At 32.4% G+C, this 24100-nt stretch overlaps 1 pseudogene across 1 annotated transcript; it reads right to left on the minus strand.

Moving 5' to 3' along the window:
• Positions 1-1131: 1131 nt before the first annotated feature.
• LOC143233493 (cholinesterase-like) lies at positions 1132-24100 on the minus strand (annotated as a pseudogene). Its single transcript, XR_013018188.1, has 10 exons — positions 23477-24100; positions 20807-20953; positions 15967-16126; positions 14776-14961; positions 11487-11680; positions 8303-8477; positions 7268-7458; positions 6721-6856; positions 4661-4823; positions 1132-3019 (listed from the first exon to the last, which is right to left on the minus strand). The product of XR_013018188.1 is annotated as a cholinesterase-like (transcript).

The raw sequence follows: 24100 nt of genomic DNA on the forward strand, positions 1-24100 counted from the left end.
ATTTCTTCTGGTAAGGCTTGGCATGGCTAGGTGGTAAGGACACTTGACTTGTAATCTGAGAATCATGGGTTCAAATCTCCATCCCACCAAACATGCTTGCCCTTTTGGTTTGGGGGTGTGATAATGTTACAGGCAATTCCACTATTTGTTGGTAAAAGGGTAGCCCTACAGGTGCGTGGTGATGATTAGCAGCCTTCCCTCTTGTCTTTCACTACTAAATTAGGAACAGCTAGCATAGACAGCTCTCATGCAGCTTTGTGTGAGATTCAAAACAAACTTATTATTCTGACAAAATGGTTTCAAACTACACGAAAATCTATGGAAAACTTTTGCCAATAAAACAAAAGCAACATTAAGAGGCTTATTATAAAACTAACAAAAACTTCCCAGCCTGGCTAGTGAACTCGGTGTTGAAACAATCTTAAAACTCAACCCACTAAGTGTAAATATCAGTGAGAAAATTTTAGTAAGATCAGTTACACTCACAGAATTTCTCTAACTGGAGTCTGTTATCTGTCTAAATCTAAAGGTCTGTTAAAATCTTTATCTACTGTGGATTTATATAAAAAATCATTATTTACAAACAAAATCAAGTTTGCACCCAGTACCATGTTCAGAAAGTATTTCATTTCATATGCAAGAGATACATGGGGTGAAAAACAACTGTATCATAATGCTCTGAGTTATCTTTGTCACAGAAAAACATTTAACAGCCAATAGTGAATAAGTGTGCCATGCACACAATTGAAGGGAAAAGTTGAGTAATTTAATTTAGCACCAGAGTGAAGACAATTTTAAAATGTTTAGAAATACAATAGTTAAATATTACGACTACTAACTGAGAACCAAAATTTTTGCACATAAACACCTTGAGTAGCTTTGAGCAAAAATAAAAACAAACACCTAAAATAAATTTTATTTTATTGTAAATCTCTCAATTTTGTATGAATTCCAGTTCTTTTAAATTATTAAACTGTGGTCTGTTTATATGGTGTCTTGTTTCTGGTGTGTGTGGATCGTGTGGTAAGGCCACATTGTATTAAAGTTTCATACTATTTGTAGATTATTTCGTGTTCTATACTTTACTCCAACACTTCATTCATGGAGTAATACAACTTTAGAAACTCTGTGTCCTTGCTTATATCAACACTCTTCCATGTTGAAATATTTTAATCAAATTCATTTTCCAGTGTAAAAGGCCACAAGGTTACAAAATATACCTAAATACAACACTCTTTTTGATTGGGTAATATTTCAAGTATTATATAATACATATGTTTCTATACATCAATTACAATACACTAAAACCAAAAGTTTCATACTTAGTTTATAAATCTCCAATAATTTTTTAGTTAATTCAATTAATCCAAAACTGTAAAAAGAAACTAAAACCACTAAATATTTTGTTTCAACTTTCAAGTTGTGGCAAAATAATCACTGTTAAAACTGTGCAGAGATCAACTCATTAAATACACACTAATCAAAAAATATAAACAATACCCATGGATCTTAAGTAATCACAAAAAAAAAAAAGACATAAATGTTTTTCTGAACAGATGGAAACTGATATTTAAAAATGCAAATCTGTGACACTGTTTGTTGCATTAAAATCAAGCAAACCTATCTTAAATTTAACAGGTTTCAGTTTTCACTTCGTTATTAAGGAAGGAATTTGACAGGTCTCTTGGGCAAAACCAATTATCTTGATAACGTGGACTCCATTTATTACCAGTTTGTTAATAAGTACAAAACTTTATTTATTGTTATAAAGGTTAGAAGATAGCAGCACTCTTAACATTTACTCCAATGATGATCAACTGTAATGCCACTTACTGAACTTTCTGCTTGTGAACCCATTTCACAAACAGTATCAATATGTACCACAAGAAATGAACTGAAGGAAGAGTTATTCTCTCAGTAATTTATGGAAACTTTTATTAATATGGTTGAGGAAGTGTGCCCTAAGGCTTTCAACACAGACAAAGAATTACAAAATTCTATCTCTTCCATTATTCATTAGTAATGTACCATCTTTTCCTCACTTTACTTTCTATAACTCACTGTTCTGGGTTTCTTTAATTACTGTTGCTATATGCCACAAGTACTTTCTAGAGACATCATCTGGAGGATTTACAGATTGTAGGCTGTGATTATGATGTAAGCCTTATTCTTATAATGTTTTATATTAACATGCGTCTTGCTGGCTGAAAAGTAATTCACAGTAGTAGTTTGTCCAGTGGTACAAGTTTTAAACAGTAATCTATGGCTTATCACAGTTTTTATTTCTTAGTAAAAACACATGTACGATGTATGAATGACTAATTTGTGACATAACTTTCTTATTTTGGCAGTGCTGAAAATGGAATTAAAATATAATAACAAATACATAATGATATTATAATCAACAATGCTATTGTTTTTGTCAGTAATTAGATGAAATGTACTACAACCACTACTTAATAAAATATATTAATCAAAAACAAACATTTCTATACTGGACAAAATTGTGATAAAATGTAAAGATTTAATTCATTCTTACATTATAAAAGTAACACAATGTGGTTTTGTAAATTGTGCTGAACAGTGTATTACCAAAAATATTACTTAATGCCACAAACACTTCTATAAAAACAGTTGTTTGTGTTTCAGTGGAACTGATATCATCAACTTGTTGATATACTTTGTCAGTACCAATCAACCCTCCTAGCTCTACAGTACAAACAAGAGAACAGTACTATTGCCATAAGAAACAACCCTGCAACCCCCACTACCCCCCACAAGGAAGCACTGTAGACACGAAATTCTTCCTTGTATGGCTGGAAGGTTGGAGCCCAGGTTGGGAACAGTTTCCTTGTAATGATGGGTAAGTAGTCATTCCAAAACTGAGACTGCTTCTGCCTGTAATCTCTATCCATGATACTGGTGAAGTTGGCTGTGTTCACAGCCAAAAACTCTTAAGTTTTTCTGAGTCATTGGTTTCCACAATTGAATACCATTGAAAGATGTTTGTGTAGGCTTTCTTTAAAAAAAAAAAATAGTTTGATACAGACTGAAATATTTCTGAGATTTTTTTGTCCAGTGTCATTTGAACACATAAAATAAATAATTTAATAATGTGCAAAACGGTGATTTTTTTATTATGTTTTGCAAACTAAAGTGTGCGGGTAAATCACGTAACTTTAGACATTTTAGTAACAAAAATAAATGTTGAGGCTGTAAGTTCTACTTGAAGTATTTTATGGTAACCCTCGTTATTCTTAAGTTTGTTTACAGCAAATTAGAGTTTAGTGTAAGACATTTCTATAAATGTAAATAACAACCTACATCTTTATAATGTAACTTTATTAGCTTAGTATTTCCTTACTACAAATTTAAGTGGATTAGTGAACATGTAGCATATTGATAGCTCCTGATGTCCTACAAGCTTTAAAATAGAACATATACCAGATCAAAAGTTAGAGATAAAGATTTTTTTAAAAATGTTAAATGGATCACATCCTTAACAATATCAAAAACAAAACCTTTGTTACTTTATTTGTTATAATATTGTAATTAGCAAACTAAAGTTCTTAGCCATATCCAGGGGTGTAGATCCTGGAGAGGATGGGTGGGATACATCCCCTCCTCCATTTTAGGTGGGGGGTATGGTGCATACAATCATCCCCCCTACAGTTTGGTCTGTTTTATTGCATCTCAGGCTTACAAACTGTGTGTTTGTTCTTGTGATAGTCGTGGCAACAAGATTACTCTGCAACTGCACGTTTACAGCTTTCAGGTTTACGTAATCAGAGATTACCAATTTGCAAATTGAACAGTCCACATAAGTGGTTGCAAAAATAATCCCCCCATCGGGAGTAAAAAATCTATGTCCCTGGCCATATCTGTGTGAGTTGGAAGTTATTCCTATAATTAAGCCTAGTATAATCAAAAGATATTTATTCAAGAAGGTTTTACATAAATCCTGATTGTATATCCATGTTAGGTTAGTCTTGTGGAGGTCACAAGTTATTAGTCTAGTTTATCCAAAGAAATAATTTATCAAACAAAGCAAACTGCAGGACAAAAGTTTTTAATCTAGCTAGCCCAAAGAAATAATTCATCACATGAGGTAAAATGTAGGGCAGAGGTTTAAAATCCTGCTATTTAAAAGAGCATAAGAGAGCCAAATGTTAGGCACCAATAAAAAAATTTATATTTCATTAGGATAGATAACTTTGTCTTGGATTTGAGCCCAAGACCTGTTGCACAGTAGACAATTGTTTTATCAACTGAGCTAAATGGCTAGTCCTACAACACTTGCAAGTAAGGAACTGTGTAACAACTCACGCAATTACAAGGGATAGTTCTTGGTTTCCCAAAACACAAAGCTGAGTAATGGTCCACAGTTTCCCTGCTCTAGCACTTGCATAAGACTGTATTAAGGTCATGTGTAAACTGACTTAAGTTGTTAATGTATATAACAGTATTGAACTATCCATGCTTTCCTGCTAGGTTTATTTTGTTTGGACTTCAATCATAACTATATACTTTTAATGATGAATGAAAAAAAGACAACAATGCAAACAATCAAACAGAAATATAATAATCATATCCATATTAAAGTTTGAGTATTTCAAGTCAACAATCTATCTCCTGTGTTACCTAACAGCAGAGGACTTACCCATATTTAGCAAAATTGCCCCAAACTTCCAAGAAGAATTGACTCATTTCACGATCAGATTCCGTCCACTTGGCTTGAGACAGCTCCAAACTCTTTGGATAAAATTTGGGATCCATAAATGGTGCACCAGTAGAGAGAAAATATTCTGTATCATGGGGCACACCTGTAGAATATAAAAAAAAAATTCTTACAGTGTTGTAACACACACTCGTAAAATTGTGAAATGGATCATTCTTAATGTGTTATAACACACACACTTGTAGAATAAAGAAGTAAATCATTCTTCCTATGTCATTACACACCTTGATAGAATAGTGAAATGAAACATTCTCACTATCTCATAACACACTGGTAGAACAGTAAAATAAATCATTCTTCCTATGTCTCAACACACTTGTAGAATAGTGAAATAAAATATTCTTGCTATCCCATAACACACTGATAGAATAATGAAATAAAACATTCTTACTATCTCATAACACACTGGTAGAATAGTGAACTAAAATATTTTTGCTATCCCATAACACACACTGATAGAATAATGAAATAAAACGTTCTTGCTATGTCATAACACACTTGTAGAATAGTGATATAAATCATTCTTACTGTGTCGTAACACTTGTAGAATAGTGAAATAAACCATTCTTAATGTGTCATGAAGCACTTGTAGAATAGTGAAATAAAATATTCTTGCTATCCCATAACACACACTGATAGAATAATGAAATAAAACATTCTTGCTATGTCATAACACACTTGTAGAATAGTGACATAAACCATTCTTACTGTGTCATGACACACTCTTGTAGAATAGTGAAAAAAACATTCTTACTGTGTTATGACGCACTCTTGTAGAATAGTGAAATAAAACATTCTTACTATGTCATAACACACTTGTAGAATAGTGAAATAAAACATTCTTACTGTGTTATGATGGACTCTTGTAGAATAGTGAAATAAAACATTCTTACTATGTCATAACACACTTGTAGAATAGTGAAATAAAATATTCTTACTGTGTTATGATGCACTCTTGTAGAATAGTGAAATAAAACATTCTTACTATGTCATAACACACTTGTAGAATAGTGAAATAAAATATTCTTGCTATGTCATAACACACTTGTAGAATAGTGACATAAATCATTCTTACTGTCGTAACACTTGTAGAATAGTGAAATAAACCATTCTTACTGTGTCATAACACACTTGTAGAATAGTGTGTAAAACATTCTTACTGTGTCATAACACACATTTGTCGAATAGTGAAATAAACCATTCTTACTGTGTTATGATGCACTCTTGTAGAATAGTGAAGTAAAACATTCTTGCTGTGTTATAACACACACTGATAGAATAGTGAAATAAAACATTCTTGCTTTGTCATAACACACACCTACATAACAATAAAGTAAGTTGAGGCATGGAAAGAAACTACACAATACTGTAACAAACAGTAATCTTGTACTGTATTTATAGGAAGTAATAGATTTCTTGAGACTTTCCTTGTATGGTGGATTGAAAGAGACATAAACTGTTAAATAACAATATACTCTTACTATCATACGTACAGGACAGTCACTAAGCTGTTTCTTATGGCTATACCTGAAATAGAAGCGAGTTTTCTTCTTTAAAGCTAGTAGTTTCTCCTACTTACTAAACCACATCTTTGGTCAGTTTCAAACTGACCAAACCCTCTTTTCACAGTATCACTCTACAATAAAGTATAGATTTTTAGACTACCACTTTCTGATGCTTTACCAGCTTTCAGTGTTTAAACCAAAACTTTTAAAGTGCTATATTTATACATAAATAGCACTTTATGTAATATATAATCTTCTATTTATCGAATACAAGTAATAAGTTATGGAATTTAGAAAAAGTGTCCTCTTGGGCAGTGACGTACTGTTGTTATATGCCTCTCATTCTGAATTGTCGATGGTCAAGTTTTGAAAAATAACATATGCAGGTAATGTGATAATTATCACAAAAGTTGAATCTATCGGTTTTTAATACTTTGTTAAGTTTGAGTATTTAAAAAGATAACTTTTTATACTTACCAAACCATTCTGGCCTGAGTTCCACCAAACCTTCGATGGTATAATTCAAAACATACATGTAGGTTTTTACGTCATTCTTTAACATCAGTTTCAACATCTTATCATTTGGAGCAACAAAATATGAGTCTGACAACAGCTAGATAAAAAAGTTTGAAAACTATATCAGATTCATACAGACACAAACAAAACATAATAACATTCTATTTAGCCATACCACTGAAACAGAAATGTAAAGTCACTGCTCTTATTAACATGAAAGTTTTGCTGTCATATTTTTCATTCACAACTATTAAAAACTAAAACAAAACAACATGTCTATACCTTCACATACATAACACTACTGAGATCAACCCTTAGTCTCTTACAAATAAATTGAAGTATGTAGACTATATCAATAATTTATTTTATGATATTGGAACATGATTTACAGAGATCATGTAAGAAGCCTTGATTTACACATTAATATATGCAAGACTTTGTCAGATCACAAATGTCTATAAATTATTTCCAAGTAATTTCTTACAGTGTTTCACAACCTGATGCTTACACTTATATATCCTTCACGAAGTAGCACCGGATTTTTAGGATCCTTCCAAGGGGTATACATGAAGGAAAGAGCATTATGGACAGCTTCGGTGTTAAGTGTGTAATTAAACCTCTTGATAAATTCTTTAATCTTGTCATGAAAAACTTTCTCTGTCACTTGGTAACCTTTCAACTCCAACTCTTTATCCTTCACTGAAACAAAAACAAAACTTAAATTTAGAAAAGCTGAACCACATGGTAGGTTCAGTAATTAAGTATTTATATGTTCCATTATACCTGGTGAGGCCTAGTTTCTTAAAAACATTTTTACACCAGTGAAAGAGCCACTGTGAATGTAATAAAAATATAGATGTAGCCACACACTATCATTCAATACCTCATGTACACAAACAAAAATGTTGTATAATTAAGCTCTAACTTGTATTGTTCCAGCTGTACAATTAAAAATGTTAACCCTAAGATAAACTAGCTCTACAAGAAACTATTTTAACAACCTTAATTCTACCAAAGGGTTCAACTACCAGGTGACTCAAAACATTAATTCATTAGATGCTACTTTTATGGCTTTTGTTAATAACTCTAACAGCTGTAACCTCCTCTCTATATTCAATGAACAGATCCTGTTAATACCTGGACAGTTGACATTGAGTGTTGTTAACTAGTTATCTTCCCTATTGTTTGTTTATTAAATTAGGGATGGCTATAGACAGGTTTTTATAGCTTTGTGTATGAATTATGAAACAAACAGATACCAACATTACTCAACAATACTCAATCAATTTCATTCTCATTATAGAAGTTTTATTTTCCATTCATTCGGAGTTAAAAATGAAACTTTACCAGCAGTAATGAAATCTCTCCTAAACATTGAGAATGTTAGGAATGGTTGACTTTTTAACTATGCCCAAAACTTTACAGAAAACCCATCAATAATTGTTTCATTCTCTATCTAAAGATTACTATATATAATCAACTTCCTTTTTAATACAATATTAAAATTCTTACCCTAAATGATGGCCTTAAAATAAATTCTTACTTAAAATATCAGCTGCTTCTCCCGTAGTCACACCTCCCATGTAGCTAAAATCAGCATCAAACTGTACATGGCCTTTTTCCAACATTAATTCTGGAGGGTCTGGAAGAAACCACTGTTCTTTTTGTCGAGTCTCTCCATCAATCACAGGGCCCCAAGCTAGATGTCCAACCATTGGCTGAAAAGCACAGAGGTTATTTTTTTTTTATCATAACTGCCAGAAGAAAAATATTTAATGTTGTTTGTCATAATTTGTACTTATAAATATACTTATCAGTACATTCAGATAATTTAATTACATCTCGATAAAAACTACAAGTTACAAAATGTAACTAATGGAGTTTAGATGGGAAAAGATAAAACTGATTATACCAAGCAGTTAATACAAGTAGGATTTTGAACAAAGCTTTTGTCTATTTCAGGGATGACATTTCTCAGGAAAATCGATCAAAACAAAATTCATGACATTTAGGAACAATAAGGGACCTGTTGATCTCAGCTGTTGAGGGACAACAAGCTGCCCCATCCTCTAAGTCAAGCTTAAAAAGAAAAAAAAGTTTTTTTTAATTTGAAGCCAACCCTTATCATTCATACATCTATCAACATAATGTTGAGGGACCAAGTTGTCCCATCCTCTAAGTCAAAGTTAGAATATTAAAAATTAAGTAAGTCCTTATTATTCATATGTCTATTAAGTTTTTTTTAAACTTCCATAGACCATCCATCCTATTTGAAAAGTCAACTTGTCTTAGCTGAAGACAGTTTCTACTTTGCCTAAATCTATATTTGTGTGTTAGTTCTATAGTCCTCGCTGTTAAGTATGAAAAATGTCAACACATCAACATTATCAATTTCTTTTACAATCTTAAACACTTCAATCAGATCCTCTCTAATTCTTCTTTACTTAAGATAAACCAATTTTAAGGATCTTAATCTTCCCTTGTATGACAAACATCTCCATCCCAGGTACCATTTTAGTAACCCTCTCCAACAAATCAATATTTATCTTAAAATAAGAAGCCCACGACTGAACACAAAATTCCAAACTGGTCAAACCAGTAACATACAATTAAATTGTAACCTCTTTAGACTTGAGACTTTTATATTCAGTATTTCTGTAAATGCAACCTAAGATCTTAATTTGCCCAACCATAGCAACAGCACACTGCTTGAATGTCTTTAGAGATTGATCAACTATTACACCAAGATCTCTTTTTTTCATGACACTGTTAAAGTTATTCCAAACCAAATTATATTTATAAATCAAATTATGATAACCCACATGCATTATCTTACATTTATTATAATTAAAACCCATCTGACATGTATTTGTCCAACTCACTAAATGATATAAATCATTTTCTATATCAGCAGCATCCTCTTCACAGCTAGCAACGACCAATACCTTGATATCATCAGCAAATTCAAGTAATTTACTAACCATTCCTTCATCTATGTCATTGATGTCAATCAGAAAGAGAAATGATCCTAAGACTGAGCCCTAAGGTACTCCACTTGTGAAAATAATCCAGTTTCAATGAGCTTCATTTGTAACATTTCTCCACTTTCTTCCATCAAGACACTCATCTATCGAAATAGCTAACTTATCCCCCCACACCTATAGAGAAAAGTTTCTATAAAAGCCTTTTATGTGCGACTTTGTCAAATGCTTTCTCAAAATCCAGATACACCATATCTAGACCCTTACCCTCAATCTACATATGCTGTGTGTCAAAAGATTTGTCAGGCAAAGCTTACCCTTATATCGGTAAAAATGGCTGGTATGGGTTTACTCGTCATCACGGAAAGTTTACCCTTAATACCTTTTATTATACTTTCCAAAACTTTTCCCACAACTAATATAAAACTAATAAGCCTATAATTACTAGCACAACTTCTATTACCTCCTTGAAGATAACAATCTCAATCTCATAATATATTGTTAATAATATAAAATTAAACAATACCAATACCTAACAATCTCAACATCAACATCATAATACTGTTAATAATATAAAAGGAAGCAATACCTAACAATCTCAATATCAACATCATAATACACTGTTAATAAATAAAATGAGACAATACCTAACAATCTCAATATCAACATCATAATATATTATTTATAATCCAAAATGAAACAATACCTGACAGTCTCAACATCATAATACATTGTTAATAATATAAAATGAAACAATACCTAACAATCTCAATATCAACATCATAAGACGTTGTTAATACTATTAAATGAAAAATACATAACAATTTCAATATCAACATCATAATATATCATTAATAATATAAAATGAAACAACACCTAACAATCTCAATATCAACATCATAATACATTGTTAATAATGTAAAATGAAATAATACCTAACAATCTCAATATCAACATAAAAATACATAACAATTTCAATATCAACATCATAATACATTGTTAATAATGTAAAATGAAATAATACCTAACAATCTCAATATCAACATAAAAATACATAACAATTTCAATATCAACATCATAATATATCATTAATAATATAAAATGAAACAACACCTAACAATCTCAATATCAACATCATAATACATTGTTAATAATGTAAAATGAAATAATACCTAACAATCTCAATATCAACACCATAATACTTTGTTAATAATATAAAATGAAACAATACCTAACAATCTCAATATCAACACCATAATACTTTGTTAATAATATAAAATGAAACAATACCTAACAATCTCAATATCAACATCATAATACATTGTTAATAATATGAAAAGAGGCAATACCTAACTATTTCAAGTTTACATTGATTTATTTAAATTAATGCAGTGTCTAGGCTATCTTTATCATTTTAACAAATTATTCAGAGAAACCTCTAACATGAGAAATTTGAACTATCTTGATACACATACAAATTAATTTTAAAACAACATTTTAAAAAATAAGTAGAAACAAAATAACTAGTTTATTTATATAATTTTAACATGATTTAGAATGTATGATGAAATGAGATATTGAAAAGTTTGAAAATTTATCTTAAAAGTATTAAAAAACAAGTGTTTCAAAGTTTTAATGTCAAATAAGTTTCTCAACTAACAACTTTATGAACTGACCTTCACTAACAGTGGCATGTGTTGGAGAAAACTAACAATACCCATGTAAGATTGAAATTGTTTCACAAACCTCAACTTTTGAGTTGGAAAAGTCAGACACGCTTCGACTTTGTACACATTCTACAAGTTTTGAAGGGGAACTCGAAGAACAGCCTAATTTATCACCAAGGATGAGTGTATTGTTGATGATGTGAAGAGGATCCAGGATGACTGCCCATTCAGCAACAGCTGACCCACTTTGTGCAATAACCCTTTTCACCTTTTCTTTAAAACAAGTAAACATGAGAACATTTTGTGATCCAAAATGTACCCTTAAAATGTGTGAAATGTCATTAATTTAAATTATCTACTAGTATTCACAAACACAAGTTAAAAACAAGGATATAAATGAAATTTCTAATGAAAGAAGCAGCAACTTGTTAGGATTTACATTAAAATGTTTACAGTTTGATATCTGTAACCTTGATAAAGTTCAGGTTTTTTAATGAAATTCCATACCTAAAATATTTAATAAAGCTAGCATCAAAATTCACAAGAACAATAAATGTTCACATTTTCATGGTAGTAAAAAAGAAAGAATTACAATTCACTTCTGTATAATAAACTTGTTTTGACTTTTCTCACCTGCCACCCGACATGTTTCACCATACCAAATCTTTTATGTAGGGCAGCTGAACTATAAAGCAAACTGTTAACAATACAAGACATTCAAACTCAAGTGTTTATTCAAGAATGGATTTTTAACACAAGTTTATAAGAGTTGTACATAAACAAAAGTGAATGTTGCTTCAAATCCATCTTATATTGTATCTCAAAGACCCACTTCATTGTTCATTAAAAACGTAAATTCCCTAAAAGTTTTTGCTTATAACATTGCGCTAAACCAAAACAAAAGAAAATAATAATAATAATATTCTATATCAAAAGTTAAAATAAATATATATATATATACATACAACCTTCCTCTTAAACCCCAAAACTTTTAATAGAAGTGTCTAGTGGTTAACATTATACAACTACAGATATACATTATATACACTACCAAATATCTACTATATACAACTACAGATACACACAATATACAACTACAGACATACACTATATACACTACATACAGCTAGAGCTATACACTATATATCACTACATGCACACCATATACAATTACAGATACACACTACATACAACATGTATACCCTACATATAACTACAGATACACACTATATACAACTACACAGATACTCTATATACACTATATGAAAATAGAGGTACACTATATACAACTACACATACACACTATATACACTAAAGATATACATTATACACATATACACTGTGTATACTACAGATATACACTATACACAATTACTGATATACACTTTATATAACTAGATATAAACCATACACAACTACAGATACACACTATATACAACTACACAGATACTCTATATACACTATATACAACTACAGATGTACACTATATACAACTACACATACACACTATATACACTAAAGATATACATTATACACATATACACTGTGTACAACTACAGATATACACTATACACAATTACTGATATACACTTTATATAACTAGATATAAACCATACACAACTACAGATATACACTTTATATAACTAGATATAAACCATACACAACTACAGATATACACTATATACAGCTACAGATATACACTACATACAATTACAGATATACATTATATACAACTGCATGTATACACTATTCACACTAAAGATATGCATTATACACAACTACAGATACACACTATATACACGCAAGATATACACTTTATACAACTACTGATACACACTATACACACTACATACAATTACTGATATACACTACATATAACTGTAGATATAGACTATATACCACTACACATCTATACACTATATACAACTACAAATATATACACTAAAGATACATAGTATATACAACCACAGATATACACTATATACAACTACATGTATACACTATTTACACTAAAGATATACACTATATACCAATACACATATATACACTGTATACAACTACAGATATACACTATATACACTACACATAATTATTGATATACACTACATACAATTACAGAGATTCACTATATACAATTACATGTATACGCTATTTACACTAAAGATACACACTATATATAACAACAGATATACACTACATACAACTACAGATACACATGATATGAAAATAGAGGCACACACTATATACAACTACACATATACACTGTATACAACTAAAAACACACACTATATACACTACACACAATTACAGATATACACTATATACAACTACAGATACACTACATACTACAATTAAATATACACTATATACAACTACAGATATACACATATACAACTACACATATACACTATGTACAACTACAGATATACACTATATAAATTACACATGCACACTATATACAACTTCAGATATTCAGTATATATACTACAGATATACACTATATACACTACACATATACATTATATACAACTACACATATAAACCATATACACTAAAGATATACACTGTATACAACTACAAATATCGACCATACACAACTACAGATATACACTTTATATAACTAGAGATATTCAGTATATATACTACATATATACACTATATACAACTACAAATATATACACTATACATAACTACAGATATACACTATACACACACCAGATATATACTATATACAGCTACAGATATACACTATATACGCACCATATATACACTGTATACAACTACAGATATACACTATATACAACTACAGGTACACACTATACACACACCATATATACACTGTATACAACTACAGATATACACTATATACAACTACAGGTACACACTATACACACACCATATACAGCTACAGATATACACTATATACACACCAGATATACACTGTATACAACTACTGATATACACTATATACAACTACAGGTACACACTATATACAACTGCAGGTACACTATATATACCACATATAATTACAGTTATACATTATATACACTAAAGATATATGCTATATACAACTAGAGATATAAAATATATACAACTACAGATATACAACATATACAACTACAAATATACACTATATACAACTACAGATGTACATTATATACACTGTATGCAACTACAGATATACACTATATACACCACATACAATTACAGATATACATTATATACAACTACAGATGTACACTATATACAACTACAAACACACACTATATACACTACCAGATACTTCCATTAAAAGTTTTAATTCTGTTAACTATTTGACATTCTACTTTACACACTAATGTGTACAAATCGAACTGTAACAAACTTACTTCGTGTCCGTGGCGATAATGCATGAAGTCCTGCACTTGCAGCTCCTGCCCCAGGTCCAAACAGAGTTATCTTATTGTGGTCTCCGTTAAAATGCGATATATAGTCAAATACCCACTGAATAGCAAAGGCCTGATCTAACATCCCATAGTTACCTGCTGAGGCATTGTCTGATGTTGCCAAGAAACCTAAATACGTCAAAGAGTTACAGTCAGTGTTTCATTGAATGTGATATAACTACATTATACCAATTCAAGAGTTGTTATCTGTTGTTGTTAGGAAACCAAGAAAATATTGTACAGTTATAGTCAGGATCCCATTAAATATCATATCATTATAGCAGTTGAAGAGTTGTTATCTGTTATTGTTAGGAAACCAAGAAAATATTGTATAACTGCAGTCAGGATTTTATTCATCAAAGCAATAAAGTAAAGGATAGTTTCAGACTTTCTTTATCAAAGTAACAAAGTAAAGGGCAGTTTCAGACTTTATTCATTGAAGTAACAAAGTAAAAGACAGTTTCAGACTTCCTTTATCACAGTGGCAAAGTAAAGGACAGTTTCAGACTTTCTTTATCAAAGTAACAAAGTAAAGGGCAGTTTCAGACTTTCTTTATCAAAGTAACAAAGTAAAGGGCAGTTTCAGACTTTATTCATCAAAGTAACAATGGACAATTTTATACTTTCTTTATCAAAGTAACAAAGTAAAGGGAAGTTTCAGACTTTCTTTATCAAAGTAACAAAGTAAAGGGCAGTTTCAGACTTTCTTTATGAAAGTAAGAAAGTAAAGGGAAGTTTCAGACTTTCTTTATGAAAGTAAGAAAGTAAAGGGAAGTTTCAGACTTTCTTTATGAAAGTAACAAAGTAAAGGGCACTTTCAGACTTTCTTTATCAAAGTAAGAAAGTAAAGGGCAGTTTCAGACTTTCTCTATCAAAGTAACAAAGTAAGAGACAGTTTCAGACTAATTTAGCTTGGATTATTGATAAGTATTTCATAAATATGTACATCTGGAAGCAACCTGACTGTTGACAAAGAATAGCAACAAAACACTAGTTCACAAGTGCCATACATGTAGCATTGAGTAGAATAATTAAATGTCATTGAGTTACCTTACATAAGTAAATGGTGCATTTTTTTAATTTAATTGTACTGACAAAAGGGTAAGCTTTATGCACAGTCTTTGAACAACTTACCCAGTGGTCCGAGTCTGTAGTTTAAAGTAACAACTACTACCTCTTGGGATGCTACCAGCATGTGGGGAGGAAATGTGCTGGCACTACCATGGTCCCAGTCTCCACCGTGGATATAAACCATGACAGGGTATTTCTCGTGGCTTTGAAGTCGTGTTCCTGCCTGTTGGAAGTAGTGAAAAAAAAACGGTTAGTTGATTTCAGTAATGATCATTTATCTTACATTGATAACGAGTAAATGTAAAGAAATTTGATAGATAAGTTTATATTATGTTTATGAAATGTCAACTGAGATGGTCTCTGGTCATTTGGGTGAAATTGGTAGCTTTCAATAATAACATTGAATCAAAAGACCTTGGAACATTTTTACGTTCACTCTGAAACAACAGATCAGTAACACATAACAATCTCCACACTCAAATCAAAAACCAATTCAAACAGTGGCAGTGCCAAGGGGGGCTTGAGCCAACCCCCTCATCCCCCACCCCACCCCCCAATATTGTTACCTACATATATTCATAAACCCGTGAACCAGCACACAGAGTTGAAGCGACTGTCAAACACAAGATGGGCCTGCCAACATGCTGTTTGTCTGGCTGTGAAAATAACTATCCCTGCCATTGTGACAACCCTAAAGCGTCTTGTGGAGGGGAGAATGTCCACAGAGCCACTGAATCAAAGGGCCTGTGCATCCTCCTAGATCAGCAGTTTGTAACCAGTCTAGTGGCCATAGAAAAACTGCTGCTGATGACAAAACAGCTATCAGACCACCTCCAGTCACCTGACCTGCAGTTGGCCTCTGCAGAGGACCTAGTACAATCTGTCATCTCTGGTCTCTCAGAAATGAGAACTGAAGCAGCATGGAAAGACTTGGAAGAATCTGCTGAGGATATATGTAAGAAAGTGGGAATATGCACTGAGATGGTCTGTCATGGTGGACAGCGATCTGCCCCCAGTCACCTGGATGAATTCATAATCACATCTAATACTGGCCAAAAAGATGAACCAACACCAGATGCCAGGAGACACACCTTCTATGCCATCATAGACAGGATACTCAACGAGCTGAATAGAAGATTCTCCTCTGATGCCTGCAGTGTTCTGATTGGCCAAACACTCCACGTTTCTGGACAAGCAAGCACTCTTAGGATTGGCAGCAAACTATGGTGTGGCAGAGGATGACCTCACAGTGGAGGTCCACCAGTTGAACTGGCTAATTGCCAGGAAGAAAGACAAGGGGCAGGAAGTATCCACACCATTGAAGCTTGCAACCATGCTGGAGACATACAAGGATGCCTTTATGAATCTCCACAAACTTGAATGCATCGCTGTGACCCTGCCTGCCACTTCAGCTGCCCATGAGAGAAGTTTCTCATGTCTGAAGCTTCTCAAGACATACTTGCACAACAGCAGTGGTAACAACCACACCAGCAACCTTGCAGTTATATCAGTAAACTCCAGGAGAGCAAAACAACTCGATATTGATACTGTTTTAGACATATTTGCTCCCAATCACCAGAACAGGTGCATTGTTTTGAAGTAATATTGACTATAAACACAACATGATGAAAGATAGTTAGCCTGATAGTGGCCTTACTTTTCCTCAGAGTGTATTAACTTCCTATGGGATAATTCATTTCTGCTATGTAAACTATGTCTTTATGTTATATTTCTTTTGATTTGTAGCTTTACTCTTAATGGTATATTATATGTTCAATCTAAGCTAATCTCGATTTTCTTTATTATTACGTATTACCTTGGGTGGAATTTAGATGAGCTTCCTCTTTCATATATACGCATATTTTCATAAACAGATTATTTCTAATTTGTAATAATGAATTATTAATCAGAGTACGAGTTTCCAATGAAAACTGCATTGAAAGTGCAGCTCAAAATAGCACACCTTTCTGAAATGTACCTTGGTATTTACATTATTGTAACTTACCATCTATACTTCATATTGATGGCATTTTGGGAAGCCCCTCCACAGTTTACCTCAGCCCCCCCCCTGGCACCACCACTGAATTCAAAGTCAAAAGTTAATTGACAAAGGAATATTCTAAAACCAATGTTCAACACAGAATAGCTTCTTTCCTCTTTAAGTTCATACAATCTACCAAAGGGGTTTGCAATCCACCATCTGAAAACTCCCACCTTATCTCATGTAAAAGCATGCAAGTTTACACCACCACATAATAATATAATCATTTAGAAGAATGCTTCACCAACAGGAGTGTAACACACCTCCATGCAAAATGACACCCTCTACATTCATGTTTGTGAATCTTCATTTCTTTTCTAAGCATTATCATGAACAAACATGTTTTGAGTTTGCTAAGATTTGTGATTTTTTCAATTTTTTAACTTGCACTTGATTTTAACACAATATGAATTCACAGACTAATGTGCACTCTTCTTCTGTTGATGTGAGTGAAGATGTTATTAATGTTGAACAAGTGGGAAATTCTTTATGAGTGGAAGATGTGACAGCAATTGTCCAATGTGTAACAGGGTCCATAATGTGGCCAAAACCATCTGCTTCAGTTTCCTTCCTCTTTCTTTGAGCCTAAAGTGCCTTTTCCCATCCACAGGAATTGCTTTGCATTGCTTTGGGAATGTCTTCACCTACTGAAGAACATCCTCAGGTTTTCAAAACCTTATAACTCAGGCACATACTGTTCCTTTTCTCTCTCTACAATAACCTTTGACTGTTCTTGTTCTTTATTCCACAACCCTCCTCTCATGATTTCACTGCTTCCTTCCTCACTTGACATTACTGTACATGTCCATTCTCTTCTAAATTGATTTTGTTCCCATAACTGTATATATACTGCTCCTCTTGAGTGAATAATTCTTAAGTTCTTGCATATGGTCACTGGTGCCAGATTCACTACCAGCTGTTTTCCTATCTAGTACACAAGTTTCCTTACATAAAGTCTTTCTCTTTACTCTCTGTATGTACCTCTCTTCCCTTCACCTTATGATGGAGGTGCTTCAACATTTCCCTGATGAATTTTCTGAGGCTCCAGAGCACTCTCTCTGTTCCACTTCTTCTGTTCTCACTTTGTTGTTCAGACCTTTTGTTAATGGATTCTCTATTTTCTCAAGTCCACCTCTCTTCCTGCAGGACCTTCATTTCACCCCTTTTCTTTGTCTGAAAGTTTTTGGTAACATCCCTGATTTGTTAAATCAAGATATCGAGCTGCCTGCTATCAATCTTCTTTTATTTCTCTAGCTTTACGTTCATCCCACCCTCACTCTTCCACTTCTTTCTCTCATCCTTCTCCTATTCCCTGTTGGATTCCTATGTAATCAACTTCTATCTCTTTGTCTCCTACATACATCTGACATTTCATTTGCCACTTAAATTATCAGTGATCATGTGTTCATTTCAGACCCTCTGGGAACCATCTGCCTTGGGTACATTTCTCTGCTAACAGATGGGTCCTACGAGTTCTATCCCATGGTCTTTCTCTTCCCTCTTCTTCTCTCCAAACCCGTTGCCTTTCAATACCAATCTAATTCTGCTTACCTTCAATGTCTGGAGGAGTGGTGGTGAAGATGATGGGCAAACAAGTCATTCATAGGGTTCATGAAATCTCTCTCAGTTATGTCCTCTCAAACAACAGCAACTGGCACCAAGTTATTCACCTTTTCTACATTAAGTTTTTTCTTGGTCATCCCACATTTCTGGATGGAGAATATTTTCTCTCTCTTTTTGTTTTTTCAACCTGACCTGTAAATGATCTAAGTTAAGTCAGATCCTTTTCTTTAGCTCTCAGTCACCCCAAATTAATGATACTGTCTCCAATTCCTTCAAAATGAGTAAAATTTAAAGTTCCATTCTCTTTCATTTGGAATAGCACTGATCCATTGTGTTCAATTAAACTACTAATTAACAAGCTTACCCAGGCCAGCACCCTCTGCTTTCAGAAATTGGACCTCCACTCCAATTAGATGAAGTTATCAGCCTGTCATGTGGGTTACATATTGCTGTAGACTGCTTTTCTTAGTAAGACCACATTCTACCCGTGAAATGGTCCCTTCATCCTCAAATTTTCCTTTGGTTCTCTCATAATTCAGAACATTCCATGCAGCTGGAGAATAAATTGGGTATTCATACTATTTCATAAAAAGACACACTGATCAAGTTTCCAAATGCAATTCTTATAGATTTCTGTACTATTGGACTGTTGAAAACAACACTTGGAAACTGCCATCCTAACAGACTAGATGTATTTATGAAAAGCAATCAGAGAAAGTAATGTACTTTGGATGTGAAATTTTTATAATGGAGCCTTTCACAATGGAAACTATACTGTAGAGCTATTTTCATGATGCATGGTCATTGGATAGAGCATGGCTGGGCATGGAAATACAGACTGTAATAATATGGTTAAGCTCAAAAATTATTTTAACATAACATATTGAACTCTATCAATCAATTCAAGCAGTTGTACTTTAGATCAACTTAAAGCTCATTCCCCAAATTCACAAAATGTATTAATTAATTTTTATAATTTATATTACTTCCTAAGTAAACTATGGGTTTAAAAACATTCCCATGGTAATAATTTAATATGACAAGTTTATCAAAAACATTTTACAGATCATCTCAGAAACAAAAAGGAGAAATTGGTTAAATGGTATTAACACATGAAACTTAACTTTCAGTTTAGACCCTATATGAACTGAAACGAATGACAGGGCAACAAATGGGTTTTAATATATACATGTAGGAACAAAATAGAAAGACTTATCTTGGAAAAACATATCAGACAATTTACTTATGTAAGGGGAGAATGCATTCAGATACAAGCAATCTTTCAGACAATTTACTTACATAAGGGGAGAATACATTCAGATACAAGCAATCTTCATCAACATTGTCTATACCCATGTCAGTCCCATAATAACCCTTATACTGTGGGCAAGCAGGTTTGTATCTTGATGCCCCAATTTTTCCAGTCTTAATAGAGGGTTGAGGATCCTGGAAAAAAATTTATATTCATGAATATAGATATATATTTAAAAACAAACACACATTTGTAATGTTAATTTCATCACATCAAGAGAAACAAAAGAAAAAATTAATATGTTAAAGAATTTAAAAAACTGGGTACAAAAAGTGTAGAATTGTAGAAACAAAGCATATTGCATTGAGTCAGATATCCGTGCTTGGCATAAAGGCCTTAGACCATTTTCTACTGCAAGATTATAAATCAATGATTTAATTATTATAATGTTTATGGCTGTGAATATTACTTTTGTTAATTGTGGTTTTTACATTCAATGTAACTTTTTTTTTTTGTAGTACAAGTCAAGAAATGTGTTATGTTGTAGACTATGCTAGGTTTTTAACTTAAAACCTTTGTTATTGGTTTGTCAGAGAAAGTGTTGATGGTACATGATGAATGAATGTCTTAACCACAGACATAGGAATTTATTGGAAGTTTAAGAAATTATTAGAGAGAATAAAAATACTAGTTAGGTGAGAGAAAAGTTGTAGATATTAATGATTGATTATTGAGCCAGCCAGTTAACTACCTCCCTCCAAACAAGTGAAAGGAAAGTTTGGTCAATCAAAGCACTCAATGTTAGACTTGATACCAGTAGTGAACACAGTGAAGACTGTCCTTTGTGTAGTTTGCTCTTACATACAAACAAAACAGTTAGTACAATGTTGCAAGTCTTGTATTTCTGCACTCAATGAAAAAAAAGTGTCAAATAAAAGAAACATACTGGAAAATTTTGTTATCATTAAGTGGTGTAGATAGGTGAACAACAGAAACTGTTACAATATTTTAGCAACAGTTGCTTCCTTTTAGGACTACCATCTTCTTTTTTACTATTTTCTTGATAGCATGGAGTTGAAAAACTCTTACATGTTGCAATAATGACATCTTGAAATGCAGATTAAAGAATATAATAAACAAGGTATTTCAAATAAGTATATAAACTCATACCTTGTGCAGTAAATTAGTGATAATTATGTAAATAATTTGCAAACATTAATTAAATTTGACATAAAAACCCATGACATCTCAAACAGACATACAATGTATATCTTTCTCACACCAAGAAAATACTTATTCAGTATTTACTATTAGAAAATAAATACAAATAGTACACACATTTAAACAATAAGTTGAAATGAAAACAGTTTTCAGATCCACTGAAGAATGAATGACAACACTTTGTTTTACCTGTGTTCAGGTTTATCAATGGTGAAATACATTCTATCTAAAATTAAATAATTTAATTAACTACGCTAATTGCCAGATTGATTTCTAACTTCACTCTAAATTTGTTTTTGTTTGTTTTTTGAATTTTGTGCAAAGATACACGAGGGCTACCCATGCTAGCCGTTCCTAATTTAGCAGTGTAAGATTAGAGGGAAGGCAGCTAGCTAGTCATCACTACCCACTGCCAACTCTTGGATTACACATTTACCAATGAATAGTGAGATTTACCATCACAATATAGTGCCAAGATGACTGAAAGGGCAAGGATGTTTGGTGCGAGGGGGATTTGAACCCACAGTCCTCAGATTAAGAGTCGAACGCCTTAACCCATCTGGCCATGCTGGGCCTTCACTCTAAGTACAGTACTTTCTGTAACCAAAATTAACATTAAATACAATATGTTTTTATGTATTTGTTTTCTGACATAAGTATCTCTCTATCACTAGGTTTTTCCACAGAAAAGGAGAAGCAGAAACTAATTGTGAAATAATATTTCACACTTGATGTAAAAATAAACAAATGGGTAAAACATTAATTACATTAATCCATATTTCATAAAATGTCTACAATCATAATATTTTCTTGAAAGTTTTTTAAATTACATGCAGTTTGTTTTTTTGGTCACTGTGATTGATGAAACATTGATCCCAAATAAGTCCCACATATACCATAGTTTCAAAAACTTTGTATAGGTAAATATTTTCACCAACAGAAGTTCCATCACACAAAGGCTGTAATAAGATGTATAATTATGTGCATAATAATACAGTAAAGCTTCATAATAATGAAAGACTTCGTGTATTACAAACAATATATTATTAAATATCAGTGTAGCTTCTAAGGTAGTGTATTGACAATCTATCATACGCTATTTATTTGTTTTTGCCTTTTGGGCGGATAAGAAAGCAGATAAAAAGTAACAGCCGTTTCGCAACGACACAAGTACTCCAAAATCTCCATATACGGATGATAAGGACTAAAGGAGTCTGTATGTGGGATTTGATCAGAGACGGAGCAATTGAATAATATTTATATAGATCCACACGCTGAACACTCATACGAATTATAATTACCAAAACTTAGCTTCTTTTATATCATATAAAAGAAGCACATTACTTTCGAATGTTTAAACACTTACTGTATTTATCGTTCTGGTAATTTTCAACACAAACAATAAAGTAACCTTAATTTGTTTGACTTTAACATTGTCGAAATAACGTATACTCGTATTTAAGTTTTAAATCTATATAGTATAATATTACAGATACCTTGAAACGTAGTCCCCTCTCTTTAATTGGAGGTTCTGCATATGGTATTCCCAAAAAAACTGTTATATTTTTATAAAACTTGGTAATTGGTCTAAAATTGCCATTTTGTGGCCTATCTCTTTCCGATACGCCAGGACCGTCACACAAATAAACATAATGCCCTTCTATGACAATTTCTGTCGTTAAGTCCACTGTTACTTTAACTGGTAATTCATCAGAATATGCTTCTGGGCATCGCTGGTCCCCATAATCGAAAATATCTGATTTCCTGGCAGCAGAAACTTGGCGGTTGTTACGTGGACTTTGATTAACATTTCTAAAATTGTTAAGTACGTTACGACTTGGAGTTCTAGAGCTGTAAGTAAAACGCTGACTGACTGTAGCATGTAATAATATTAGCAATATTAACACACAACGGACGCAAATTCTTAAAATACTTTTACAACCTACACGCATTTCTTGTCTCTAAGGGGATTAAATCATTACAAAATAAGAAATAACTCCCGATTTACGAGTCAAAGAATACAGATATGTTATCACTTTCACCATTAAAAACGTCACCTGAACTTCACCTGTTTGAAATATTCAGTTTGTCACCTGCCCACAAGATGGCATCTGTGAAAA

This window comes from Tachypleus tridentatus, chromosome 12, assembly GCF_004210375.1.
Source record: "Tachypleus tridentatus isolate NWPU-2018 chromosome 12, ASM421037v1, whole genome shotgun sequence".
Lineage (NCBI taxonomy): Eukaryota > Metazoa > Arthropoda > Merostomata > Xiphosura > Limulidae > Tachypleus > Tachypleus tridentatus.